This window comes from Oncorhynchus gorbuscha, linkage group LG10 (genome assembly GCF_021184085.1).
Source record: "Oncorhynchus gorbuscha isolate QuinsamMale2020 ecotype Even-year linkage group LG10, OgorEven_v1.0, whole genome shotgun sequence".
Classification (NCBI taxonomy): domain Eukaryota; kingdom Metazoa; phylum Chordata; class Actinopteri; order Salmoniformes; family Salmonidae; genus Oncorhynchus; species Oncorhynchus gorbuscha.
The window spans coordinates 23254530-23267036 of NC_060182.1; the positions used below are offsets into that span (position 1 = coordinate 23254530).

The 12507-nt window shown below is 41.4% G+C and overlaps 1 protein-coding gene across 2 annotated transcripts in view; it reads left to right on the forward strand.

The window, feature by feature from the left end:
- Positions 1–7330: 7330 nt before the first annotated feature.
- Positions 7331–12507, forward strand: part of LOC124045701 (opioid growth factor receptor-like) — a 29174-nt gene continuing 23997 nt past the window's right edge. For both annotated transcript variants that reach the window (XM_046365238.1, XM_046365237.1), the window contains exon 1: positions 7331–7656. The gene's annotated coding sequence lies outside the window, so the exon portion shown is untranslated. The remainder of the gene's footprint in view (positions 7657–12507) is intronic.

Sequence of the window (12507 nt, forward strand, 5' to 3'; positions counted from 1 at the left end):
ACATACCTATTTGAAGGTTTGTATCGAATTTGAATCTGGTTTTTAGGGCAGTGCTAAAGTGATCTTAGAAGTAAACAGCGGCTTTGAGAATGATGATCGCATGCAATGAAGATGCAAAAAATGACAAAGTATCCCCCCTTACCCCCGTCACTGTCCATTTCTTGTTTTTAAAGGATGAGAGAAGTGCTACACCTGGTGGAGAGAGATTGTAAGACAGAAATAGTTGCTTTATGCGTGCTGTACGTTACGACATGACACGTCTAGATGTAATGGAGGGTCCGTTTTTCAACTTTTCCCCAATAATATAGAGCCATTACGCTTGAATAGAAACCTAGTTCACACCCCCGATTTTGAAGTCAATATAGTCGCTACAGTCCCATTAGTTTTCTTTGTAGCCTCGTTTGAATGTTGCGGTTACGCACCTTTGTACGGAATGGGGTGAGTTTACGTTAGCGGGACACCGATCCTTAAGTGGTTTTTAATGGTCAAATCAGTTTTATTTTTCAAATCCGTTTTGGGATACTGACTGTCCATGTTACAAGTGACCAAATTGGATTTTGTGTGTTCGGACAACAGTCATTTGCTGACATGGCTACTCTCGTTGTCATAGCAATGACGGTTGTGTGCGCAGTGGTGTAGGCTGATTGGTGGTGGTGGTGCTCTTGCTTCCTATCACTCAGAAGTTGCGTAGCGAGCTAAATCCCTGCCATGGACATTTCCAAAATTGCTTTGAATGTTAAAAATTCTAGAGTAAGAACACTTTTAAAGCCTCAAAGCATGATCCAACTTTCAAAAACAGTCATTTTTGTCTAGCCACATGTAATCTACATAGCTAGGTAAGTGTTTAGCTTTCTAGCACATTCACTAATTTGTTTGTAAACAATTAACATGCTAGTTAGCTACCAGATGTTCTTGTCAAACTGTCAACAGAATAGCCAGCAAGCAACAAGTTATTCCAAACAGTCAACCACTTGAGGGCAAATAAATCAGATTTGACCATTAAGTCGTATGGGCAGGAATCAGATTTGTACCTGAAATGTGGCTTGAAATATATGATTCATGTGCTTTTTGGCAGTTCAGACTGTAGGAAAAATAACAGAATATGCTAAATAAAATGGATTTGAGTCACTTAAACCTGGCTTAAGGGCCAGTGTGTTTCTACTAAACTAACATATGGAAGTGTTTAAAGAAGGTCATACCATTGATCTTTTAGCGATTTGATTTAGAATATTAGAATCCGTGTAGGTATAAAAAATATACATATATTTGATTAAACAAATATCGGATTTGTGAGAGTCTCATCATTCCATAGATGGGTCATATTAGTGTGAAGCATTTTTGTGAGAAGAACAATTTTCGGGATGTCTTACTGGTCTGACAAACACTGCTGTAGCTCAGCCACCTTCCACCGCCGATGTGAAAGGCCAACATTGGCTTTGTATTGAGATGCAGCCATTGCAAAAAAAGAAAAGGACACCCCTTCAAATTAGGCAATTGCCTCTTCTGCCTAATGGTAAGTCTGCCAGTGCCCTCAACACACTCCCCTGCTGCCCCTGATCTCTGTTACAGCCCTCAGCTACATTTGTGGAGCCAGTAGTTTGATGACATATGATTGTAGTCAGAAATAATCAACTTAAATTCTGAAGCAAACTTCATAAACCAATTTCCTTTTTAAAGCCATTTACATAACATTTTTGTCTGTTTATCAGGCCAACCCTGTGACATCTTCCCTTTGACACAAACCAGTCAACTAACTGACTACTATCAATGTGTTTTTTCTATTGAAACTCTCTGTAACTCCAGTGTTTAGTTCAAGCAGCTAAATGGTGGAGACATACAGTACACTGTATGTTTGTAACTAAATCATTCCCGAATCCATCCAATATGACCCAGCTATAGCAGCATCTGTGAAATTAACTCCAAATGCTGGATGCTGGCACAGCCCTGCAGTTTCCACAGTAACTGGGAGCAAAAATAGCAACCCAAACCAGCGGCCATTACACACAGAATACCCACTTGATAGCACAGGATACTATTTATATCCTCTAATGGTGTGGTATCACGTGAGAAAGGCAGACACGTTCCTCGGCTAACTTACAATTACTGCCAAAAAGATGAGCAGAACACAGTCTTTGTAAATCCAATTACATGTTCACATTAATGTCACCTCTTTGAGCAATCAATCCTTGTGTTTGGAAGAGCACATCCCAGAATGTCAAGGATAGATCCCAATTTAACTAGCATACTAAACATGGACATACTTTGTAACTCAGAACAGTGATAACATTCATCTTCTGTTGTGGGAAGGAGATATGTCAGAAGTGTGTGTGTGTGTGTGTGTGTGTGTGTGTGTGTGTGTGTGTGTGTGTGTGTGTGTGTGTGTGTGTGTGTGTGTGTGTGTGTGTGTGTGTGTGTGTGTGTGTGTGTGTGTGTGTGTGTGTGTGTGTGTGTGTGTGTGTGTGTGTGTGTGTGTGTGTGTGTGTGTGTGTGTGTGTGTGTGTGTGTGTGTGTGTGTGCGTAGAGTACCGGTCACAAGTTGGACACACCTACTCATTCAAGGGTTTTTCTTTATTTTTAAGACATCAAAACTATGAAATAACACAAATGGAATCATTTATTTTATTTTACCTTAATTTAACTAGGCAAGTCAGTTAAGAAGCAATTCTTATTTTCAATGACAGCCTAGGAACAATGGGTTAACTGCCTGTTCAGGGGCAGAACGACAGAAGGACATTGACCTCATCCCGTCAGTTGAGGATGCATGGTCATTCTTTAAAAGTAACTTCCTCACCATTTTAGATAAGCATGCTCCGTTCAAAAAATGCAGAACCAAGAACAGATACAGCCCTTGGTTCACTCCAGACCTGACTGCCCTCGACCAGCACAAAAACATCCTGTGGCGGACTGCAATAGCATCGAATAGCCCCCGTGATATGCAACTGTTCAGGGAAGTCAGGAACCAATACACGCAGTCAGTCAGGAAAGCTAAGGCCAGCTTCTTCAGGCAGAAGTTTGCATCCTGTAGCTCCAACTCCAAAAAGTTCTGGGACACTGTGAAGTCCATGGAGAACAAGAGCACCTCCTCCCAGCTGCCCACTGCACTGAGGCTAGGAAACACGGTCTCCACCGATAAATCCATGATTATCGAAAACTTCAATAAGCACTTCTCAACGGCTGGCCATGCCTTCCGCCTGACTACTCCAACCTCGGCCAACAGCTCCGCCCCTCCCGTAGCTCCTCACCCAAGCCTCTCCAGGTTCTCCTTTACCCAAATCCAGATAGCAGATGTTCTGAAAGAGCTGCAAAACCTGGACCCGTACAAATCAGCTGGGCTTGACAATCTGGACCCGCTATTTCTGAAACTATCTGCCGCCATTGTCGCAACCCCTATTACCAGCCTGTTCAACCTCTCTTTCATATCGTCTGAGATCCCCAAGGATTGGAAAGCTGCCGCAGTCATCCCCCTCTTCAAAGGGGGAGACACCCTGGACCCAAACTGTTACAGACCTATATCCATCCTGCCCTGCCTATCTAAGGTCTTCGAAAGCCAAGTCAACAAACAGGTCACTGACCATCTCGAATCCCACCGTACCTTCTCCGCTGTGCAATCTGGTTTCCGAGCCGGTCACGGGTGCACCTCAGCCACACTCAAGGTACTAAACGATATCATAACCGCCATCGATAAAAGACAGTACTGTGCAGCCGTCTTCATTGACCTCGCCAAGGCTTTCGACTCTGTCAATCACCATATTCTTATCGGCAGACTCAACAGCCTCGGTTTTCGGATGACTGCCTTGCCTGGTTCACCAATTACTTTGCAGACAGAGTTCAGTGTGTCAAATCGGAGGGCATGCTGTCCGGTCCTCTGGCAGTCTCTATGGGGGTGCCACAGGGTTCAATTCTCGGGCCGACTCTTTTCTCTGTGTATATCAATGATGTTGCTCTTGCTGCGGGCGATTCCCTGATCCACCTCTACGCAGACGACACCATTCTATATACTTTCGGCCCGTCATTGGACACTGTGCTATCTAACCTCCAAACGAGCTTCAATGCCATACAGCACTCCTTCCGTGGCCTCCAACTGCTCTTAAACGCGAGTAAAACCAAATGCATGCTTTTCAACCGATCGCTGCCTGCACCCGCATGCCCGACTAGCATCACCACCCTGGATGGTTCCGACCTTGAATATGTGGACATCTATAAGTACCTAGGTGTCTGGCTAGACTGCAAACTCTCCTTCCAGACCCACATCAAACATCTACAATCGAAAATCAAATCAAGAGTCGGCTTTCTATTCCGCAACAAAGCCTCCTTCACTCACGCTGCCAAGCTTACCCTAGTAAAACTGACTATCCTACCGATCCTCGACTTCGGCGATGTCATCTACAAAATGGCTTCCAACACTCTACTCAGCAAACTGGATGCAGTCTATCACAGTGCCATCCGTTTTGTCACTAAAGCACCTTATACCACCCACCACTGCGACTTGTATGCTCTAGTCGGCTGGCCCTCGCTACATATTCGTCGCCAGACCCACTGGCTCCAGGTCATCTACAAGTCCATGCTAGGTAAAGCTCCGCCTTATCTCAGTTCACTGGTCACGATGGCAACACCCATCCGTAGCACGCGCTCCAGCAGGTGTATCTCACTGATCATCCCTAAAGCCAACACATCATTTGGCCGCCTTTCGTTCCAGTACTCTGCTGCCTGTGACTGGAGCAATTGCAAAAATCGCTGAAGTTGGAGACTTTTATCTCCCTCACCAACTTCAAACATCAGCTATCCGAGCAGCTAACCGATCGTTGCAGCTGTACATAGTCTATAGGAAAATAGCCCACCCATTTTCACCTACCTCATTCCCATACTGTTTTTTATACTGTTTTTATTTATTTATTTTTCTGCTCTTTTGCACACCAATATCTCTACCTGTACATGACCATCTGATCATTTATCACTCCAGTGTTAATCTGCAAAACTGTATTATTCGCCTACCTCCTCATGCCTTTTGCACACATTGTATATAGACTGCCCATTTTTTTTCTACTGTGTTATTGACTTGTTAATTGTTTATTCCATGTGTAACTCTGTGTTGTCTGTTCACACTGCTATGCTTTATCTTGGCCAGGTCGCAGTTGCAAATGAGAACTTGTTCTCAACTAGCCTACCTGGTTAAATAAAGGTGAAATAAAAAAAATAAAAAATTTGTACCTTGTCAGCTCGGGGATTTGAACTTGCAACCAAATCATGTAATAACCAAAAAAGTAGCCACCCTTTGCCTTTGACAGCTTTGCACACTCTTTGCATTCTCTCAACTAGCTTCACTTGGAATGCTTTTCCAACAGCCTTGAAGGAGTTCCCACATATGCTGAGCACCTGTTGGCTGCTTTTCCTTTGCAGTCCAACTCATCCCAAACCATCTCAATTTGGTTGAAGTCGGGTGATTGTGGAGGCCAGGTCATCTGATGCAGCACTCAATCACTCTCCTTATTGGTCAAATAGCCCTTACACAGCCTGGAGGTGTGTTGGTCATTATCCTGTTGAAAATTAATGATAGTCCCACTAAGCGCAAACTAGATGGGATAGCGTATCGCTGCAGAATGCTGTGGTAACCATACTGGTTAAGTGTGCCTTGAATTCTAAATAAATCACTGACTGTGTCACCAGCAAAGCACCATCACACCTCCTCCTCCTCCATGCTTCACGGTGTGAACCACACATGCGGAGATCATCCATTCACCTACTCTTTGTCTCACAAAGACATGGCGGTTGGAACCAAAAATCTCAAATTTGGACTCATCATACCAAAGGACAGATTTCCATCATTCTAATGTCCATTGCTCGTGTTTGTTGGCCAAAGCAAGTCTTTTCTTCTTATTGGTGTCCTTTAGTAGAGGTTTCTTTGCAGCAATTCGACCATGAAGGCCTGATTCACGCTGTCTCCTCTGAAGTGTTGACGTTGAGATGTGTCTGTTACTTGAACTCTGTGAACCATTTATTTAGGCTGCAATTTCTGAGGCTGATAACTAATTATTTTATCCTCTGCAGCAGAGGTAACTCTGGGTCTTCCTATCTTGTGGCGGTCCTCATGAGAGCCAGTTTCATCATAGTGTTTGGTGGTTTTTGCGACTGCACTGGAAAAAAATTCAAAGTTGTTAAAATTTTCCAGATTGACTGACCGTCATGTCTTAAAGTAAAGATGGACTGTCGTTTCTCTTTGCTTATTTGAGCTGTTCTTGTCATAATATGGACTTTTACCAAATAGGGCTATCTTCTGTACACCACCCCTACCTTGTCACAACACAACTGATTGGCTCAAACGCATTAAGAAGGAAAGAAATTCCACAAATTAACTTTTAACAAGGCACACCTGTTAATTGAAATGCATTCCAGGTGAGTACCTCATGAAGTTGGTTGAGAGAATGCCAATAGTGTGCAAAGCTGTCATCAAGGCAAAGTTTGGCTACTTTGAAATATATCAAATATATTTTGATTTGTTTAATACTTTTTTGGTTACTACATGATTCCATTTGTGTTATTTCGTAGTTTTGATGTCTTAAAGAAAATACAGAAAATAATAAAGAAAACCCCTGGAATTAGTAGGGGTGTGTCTAAACTTTTGACTGGTACTGAATGTGTGCAAGCGTGACTGCAGAAGTGTGTTTTGAGGATGATATATACAGTGATACAGGAATTATTGTCTCGCCACAGACAATGAAAATTACAACTCTTCTTAATTTGACATGTTTTTGTCATTCATTTTTGTTCGGGATACAATAAAAACAAATTAACATAGGCCTACATCAACAACAGATATCAGGACAGTCTGAAAATAACTTTCCAAATAGCATTTTGATTAAAGAGAAAGCATAAGCCTATTCTAACTCAGTACAATATAATATCACTGAGAGAAGACATGCCATTAGTGGTGATGAGGATGGCGGTGTTGATGAGGACTGACATTTCTCAAAAAGCCCAGCAAGGCTACTGAAATATACACGATATAGCCCCATTAAAAAGGTAATTCTATCCTCCAAAAACGCATTATTCTCAACAGCTGCTCAGCCTGTAGACGTGCATTGGCCGTTTTCGAAAGCATCAAATCCGTTACGCAAAGCTCATAAAAGGCTTCATAATTCATAAACGTCATGTTAACTGACTGCTATTATCTCATAAACTTGTGTTAACCTCAGACTTTATTTTTTTAAATCCCAAAACCTTATTATTTCCCCATTCATTTTCCGATAGGAATGGAAGAACGAAACAAGAGAGAACTCATTTCCGGTTTGGGAATACAAATTGGCGAGCTCTTTGTCGAAAGAGCCTACAGGCACAAACTGCATGGGCCATTTCCTCTGGTGGTCACATTAGCGAAACACGATGGATTTGCATGACCGAGAGGAGGGATGGTTGGTCGCCGTAAATAGTCGAACTTGGAGCTAGAAGCTCATCTCATGTCTAATTGTCGTATCTAAACAGATTTCGCTTTTAGTCTTTCTCAAGCCCACATTGTTTTTTTCAATGATGGAGGACGACGATTTAGTGTGCGAGTATGATTCAACCTGGGACACAGAGAGTGATGATGGAGACGACCCAGGAGAGAACCAAATGCGTCTTTTAAACCAGGACAAAACTAAATCGTATTGGAAATCAGGTTTAGTACGTTGCATTTCTATTTTTTTCTTAATTTTGTGTAACTAGTTACCGTCACTTCTAAAACAAAATGTGTGCGTTAACAAGGCAAACGAGTATGCAAAATCTAGCACCAGGCCGCTAACATTAGTTAAATTGACAGTATGTTAAATTAGCTAATGGAAGCTCAACATTGGGACTAAAATAGCCTAACGTAACTCCTCAGTCCAAGGGCTTTATAGCGTTACATGATCAGTTTTTAAAGGGCAATTTGGCTCTAGAAACCAAATACTCAATCCAAACGTGAATCGATTCTCAATTGCAGTACAGTTCTATAAATATAAATTCCTTTACTTTCATATCACATCCAAAAACATTTTTCAAATACAGTTACTGTACGATTTAGTTATAAAAAAAACAGTGACATGCACTCTGAATGACCTAAAATAATTTATCTTATATTGGTCTTTCAGTCAGGCCAACCCAAGCAGTACTGTGCAAGTAGGCTAATAGTAGGCTTACTATTGAAACGGATAAATGGGGCTGTCATTATTATTATTTATTTTTTACAGAAATACAATTGTATGTTCTAATACCATAGCAATGTTTGCACTACATCAGGGAAATTTGAGTGCAGTTTCCTTTTAATTCAAGCGTGCAGGCACTTAATTCAAGCGTGCAGCACTGTGGTTAGCAGTGTTTCTATTGTACATTAGATGGAGTTTGCAAAAGTCCTTAATTATTTGACACTTGAATGTGCGTTCTTTTTTTTTTCAAAACTTTCTTTCATTGTTTAGCAGCCAATCTCAAGGTCATCAGACTGTTAAACAGCCATCACTAATATTGAGTGCCTGCTGCCAACATACTGACTCAATCTCTAGCTACTTTAATAATAAAACATTTATTACATCCAATTTATCACTAGTCACTTTAAACAATGCCAATTTATATGTTACCCTACATTACTCTTCTCATGTGTATATACTGTACTCTATACCATCTATTGCATCTTGCCTCAGCCGCACGGCCATCACTCATCCATATATTTATAAGTAAAAAATCTTATTCATTCCTTTGCACGTGTGTGTGTGTATATAAGGTAGTTGGGAAATTGTTAGATTACTTGTTAGATATTACTGCATGGTCAGAACTAGAAGCACAAGCATTTAGCTACACTTGCATTAACATCTGCTAACCATGTGTATGTGACCAATTTAAAATTTGATTTGAAAGGCATTATCCTAGTCATATTATCAACCCATGATGGTTGTTGCAGCTTCAAATCCCCCCTGTTCTATGTTTCTAATGGATACTTCCATCTCTGTCCATGAAACCGCTTGCATGTGCGGCGCGCATTTTGGAATGTTCACACAGACCTACCGTCGCGTGTATGTGTGTATTGCTGCACCTAAAATGGGAAGAAATAATAATTAATCCATTTTTAGCTAAATATTCTGATCTGATCCATCAGCCTTATTGATTTATATAGCATACACTTTATACAAAAGCATATGTGGACACCCTTTAAACTTAGTTGATTCAGCTATTTCAGCCACACCCATTGCTGACAGGTGTATAAAATTGACAGAATGGGACAGTTGAAGCGCATTAAAATTAACTTCCAACACTCACTAGTTTGTTCCAAACTGCCTCTGGAAGCAACGGCAGCACAAGAACAGATGTCTAATTAGCACAGGTAACGTTAGTCTTGTGTAGTACTGTTTTCGGTGAAGGGCAGTAATATGGCAGTGTAGGAAACCAAAACTTATAATGTCAAACCAACTTTAAAATATATATTTCTTTCTTCCAAAACTGTCCTGCAAGTGATGTGTGTTAATATTAAGAATGCATAACAAAACTGTACAGAAGACTCCATTCGTCCAATAACTCTAATTTGTAATGTAATGGAACAGACTCATGATCGAGGGCTAATGGACGCCTAGCTAGCCAATTCAACTAACATTAGCTAGCTACCTCCAAAGATTTTGAATATTGTTTCATTAAAATGGCTCTAATCTTTGTTTGTTACAAAGCTACTATGCCAACTAGCTAGCACTCTATCTAGCCTTTAGCCTGTTAGCTAGCTAACATTATTGACTGGAAGTAGCTTTTCATCCCTTTGAACCGAACTAGTCATTACATAATTAGTCAGCCTTGGCTAACAAGGGTTAGAAAGATAAAGTATGTTAGCTAACATGCACATTATTTATGGCAATATTAACGCTAACTAGCATTGACAAAGTCTGGCGGGAAGAAATTGTTGATAGCTAGCAGTAGCTAATTGGCTAGCTGGTGTTAGAGGCTGCGTCTTTCAAATCCGGTATCAGGAAAAATAAGTCAGGATCTGTCGTTAATTATCTTTAATTAAATTCAAGCAATAAATGTCAAATGCAATTTTTTGTATATACGGATTCACTGTAACACCACGCAGGGTAGAACAGAGAACTGACAGGATGTAAGTAAACAGCTGTTCTTATACTGTGATAGTTCCAACCCGTCTGTTGGCCTATCAAATCAAATTTATTTATATAGCCCTTCGTACATCAGCTGATATCTCAAAGTGCTGTACAGAAACCCAGCCTAAAACCCCAAACAGCAAGCAATGCAGGTGTAGAAGCACGGTGGCTAGGAAAAACTCCCTAGAAAGGCCAAAACCTAGGAAGAAACCTAGAGGAACCAGGCTATGTGGGGTGGCCAGTCCTCTTCTGGCTGTGCCGGGTGGAGATTATAACAGAACATGGCCAAGATGTTCAAATGTACATAAATGACCAGCATGGTCGAATAATAATAAGGCAGAACAGTTGAAACTGGAGCAGCAGCACAGTCAGGTGGACTGGGGACAGCAAGGAGTCATCATGTCAGGTAGTCCTGGGGCATGGTCCTAGGGCTCAGGTCCTCCGAGAGAAAGAAAGAGAGAATTAGAGAGAGCATATGTGGGGTGGCCAGTCCTCTTCTGGCTGTGCCGGGTGGAGATTATAACAGAACATGGCCAAGATGTTCAAATGTACATAAATGACCAGCATGGTTGAATAATAATAAGGCAGAACAGTTGAAACTGGAGCAGCAGCATGGCCAGGTGGACTGGGGACAGCAAGGAGTCATCATGTCAGGTAGTCCTGGGGCATGGTCCTAGGGCTCAGGTCCTCCGAGAGAGAGAAAGAAAGAGAGAAGAAGAGAATTAGAGAACGCACACTTAGATTCACACAGGACACCGAATAAGACAGGAGAAGTACTCCAGATATAATAAACTGACCCTAGCCCCCCGACACAAACTACTGCAGCATAAATACTGGAGGCTGAGACAGGAGGGGTCAGGAGACACTGGCCCCATCCGAGGACACCCCCGGACAGGGCCAAACAGGAAGGATATAACACAGTAGAGGCTGAGCGTGGTTTAGACTTGCTCAGGCTAGGCCCTGCCTCTTGGTGCTTATTGGAGTCCACCCTCTGTCGATGTATAGATTCTTACTGTTCTGGTATCACACCCTAGTTATTACAGTTGCTCAGTTCCTGCTATGGTGTTCAGTATTTTTCCATCTCAGCTAAACCTTTGCGATGACCACCCCTCCCTATACCTGATTAACCACAACTTTGTAACATGCAACAAGTCACACCATGTGCTCAATATTGTCACACACACACACAGGCAAGGCAAATGTAGCAAACAGTACACCGCTTTGCAACATGCAAGTCACACCATGTTGCTTAGTTCTTGTCACACACACAGACAAAGCAGCTGTTGTTCAAACAATTCAATCTTATGTAATATGGTAGCGGGTTATAGAGCATAAGCATAAATCCTCACACTGGCTAGATTTGCCGTTGTTACCCTGTTGATTAGATGGCTAAGTTAGCTACAGTGTGTTTGGAAAGTATTCATACCTGACTTTATCCAAATTTTTTTATGTTACAGCCTTATTCTAAAATTGATTCAATTGTTTTTTGCTGTTGCTCAAACTACACACAATACTGCATATTGACAAAGCAGAACGTTTTTAGACATTTTTGCAATTGTATTGAAAAAATAAACTGAAATATCACATTTACATAAGTTTTCAGACCCATTGCTCAGTACTTTTGTTGAAGCACCTTTGGCAGCAATTACAGCCTCAAGTCTTCTTAGATATGACGATATATGCTTGGCACACCTGTATTTGGAGTTTCTCCCATTCTTCTCTGCAGATCCTCTCAAGCTCTGTCATGTTGGATGGGGAGTGTTGCTGCACAGCTATTTTCTACTCTTTCCAGAATAGAGGTTGACCGATTATGATTTTTTTCAATGCCAATACCGATTTATTGGAGGGCCAAAAAAAGCGAATGCTGATTTAAAAAAATATTTGTAAAAAAATGTGTCACTTTTATTTAACCAGGTAGGCCAGTTGAGAACAAGTTCTCATTTACAACTGCGACCTGGCCAAGATAAAGCAAAGCAGTGCGACACACAACAGTTACACATGGAATAAACAAACATACAGTCAATAACACAATAGAAAAAAATATATGTACATTGTATGCAAATGAGGTAAGGTAATAAATAGGCCATAGTGTTGAAAGAATTACAATTTAGCAATTAAATACTGGAGTGACAGATGTGCAGAAGATGAACGTGCAAGTAGAGCTACTGGGGTGCAAAGGAGCAAAAAAACAATATGGGGATGAGGTAGTTGGGTGGGCTATTTACAGATGGCCTATGTACAGGTGCAATGATCTGTGAACCGCTCTGACAGCTGATGCTTAAAGTGAGGGAGATATATATGAGGCTTCAGTGATAAAAAATAATAATAATAAACTTTTCCAATTTGTTCCAGTCATTGGCAGCAGAGAACTGGTAGGGAAGGCTGCCAAAGGAGGCTTTGGGGATGACCAGTGAAATATACC